This window comes from Medicago truncatula, chromosome 7, assembly GCF_003473485.1.
Source record: "Medicago truncatula cultivar Jemalong A17 chromosome 7, MtrunA17r5.0-ANR, whole genome shotgun sequence".
Classification (NCBI taxonomy): Eukaryota; Viridiplantae; Streptophyta; class Magnoliopsida; order Fabales; family Fabaceae; genus Medicago; species Medicago truncatula.
Window position 1 is genome coordinate 13,226,521 of NC_053048.1, and position 1,957 is coordinate 13,228,477.

Sequence of the window (1,957 nt, forward strand, 5' to 3'; positions counted from 1 at the left end):
CCTTAACTGTCCCTTTTTTCTTTTCTTGAACAACCTGTTCTAAATAATAGCTAAATGTAAAGTGGCCGAGATTGAGGCTATCATGGCAAATTCCTTTCAATTTATGCTTCTGACACAAATTTAAAATAGAATTGCTCAAATAGTCTATCTATGTTGAAGATTCGGCCGTGTTTGTGCTATGAATGACATTGGAACCCAAAATGGTGTCTTGGCATTTAAGGCTAGGGAGTATCTTCTGGGCGCAGTAGTGGTTCTGTTTTGGGCTGGGGGGCTTCTGCTGTTTTGTAACCTGCACGAGATCAAGGGAGATTGTTGCACTGCTGCTGCTATGGTTGCGGTTCTGTCATAGGCTGCTGGGAGGCTGCAGTTTTTTATCAGTTTGATCTCTAGCAGGTTTGCTGATCTGCTAAGAAAGTTGTGTATTTCCATTGTCTCACTACTACTTCTCAGTTATCTTTCACTCTTTATATCTAATGTTTTTTTGACTTAACCTTTGACAATTGCTCTTAACAATTTTGACTTTGTCCAATGTACTATATTTTTAATAACTGCATAACTTATGTATATTAATTATGTATTTAAATTGAATACTGCGTGATAATCATAACCATAAAAATAATTTGAATCAAAACAAAATCTCATAATATAAAACAATCAATATGTATTACACAAACATAAGAAAGATTTAACATTACATTAAGGATAGGAATACAACTTTATTAGTTTAGTTTCGCATTGTACCTTTATTCTTACAATATATTGCTAACTATCTCTACGTACGTTCAATAAGCGTCACATACAACATGCGTGATTCAATCGTATAAATAAATATTAAACTAGATCCAACTGCAAATTTCTTTGAGGCAATATACTCAAACCAACCATCACCAATGTACCTCAAATTTTCATCTCTTGGATCGGTCACAATAGCACATTCATATAATGTCTCTGTTTCTTCATCTACTAAAGTTAAGCTACTGTGATCGTTCATAATTAGTTTCTCAGAAACATTTTTTGGAAAAGGCTGTAAAAAAATTAACCATATACAAATCAACATTATCAATGATCGTATAAAAAAAATATAGATAGATTGGTGTAGAAATAAAAAAAATAATAAAAAAAAAGGATTACCATAGCAGTTGTGCCATCAATACACCTTTGAGTTAACTTATGAGTTCAAGAAATAGATTCCATCTCAATATTACTTTGCTATCATTTAGTGTACATGCACATGATACCTCATTCAAAGGTCTTTAAATAGATACTAAAGAGATTAAAAACAACGCTATAAACATCCAAATTATTTTTTCCAATATCATTATCTTGCATGTATAAATTTATACATTTGTTGTTGAGAGAATGAAATATATTACACTATATATGACACATGTAACAACCTAGGAATGCAGAATCAATCATTTTTATGATATGTAGAAACTATCAAATAAACAATTCATGTGACATCATAAACAACAAAATTGCCCCTTCCAATATCATTACAAAAAATATTAACTTATATTCTCAAGATATAAATTAATAGTTCAAATACAAAAATCATTTATTTTGTTTTTTAATGTTTCTTAACACGTGTCTATAAATCACAAATAAGCACTACTATATTATTAATCGTCTTAAAAAAAATTAAGATAAAACAAAATTTATTTAATTTCATTATTTTTTTAAAGTAATTTCAATGTCATTTAATCATTACAACTTCAAAAATATTTTTATACACACTATCATACAAAAACATCTTTTAATTTTTCAATTAATGCTATATGGAAAAAAATATTGACATATTATTATAATAACAATCTATATTATATAATATACATGTGCAACAACGTATAGCTTACACAAATAAATTTTCACATTTGTTGCTAGGAGAAAGAAACACATTAACTTGCATATGGAATATGTGGCAACTTAAAACATAACAACTGATGATTTTTACAAC

General features: G+C 28.8%; 1 long non-coding RNA gene across 1 annotated transcript; it reads right to left on the minus strand.

Moving 5' to 3' along the window:
- Positions 1–641: 641 nt before the first annotated feature.
- Positions 642–1,287, minus strand: LOC120577202 (uncharacterized). Its single transcript, XR_005643279.1, has 2 exons — positions 1,132–1,287; positions 642–1,024 (listed from the first exon to the last, which is right to left on the minus strand). It is a non-coding gene; the product is annotated as an uncharacterized lncRNA (long non-coding RNA).
- Positions 1,288–1,957: the final 670 nt, after the last annotated feature.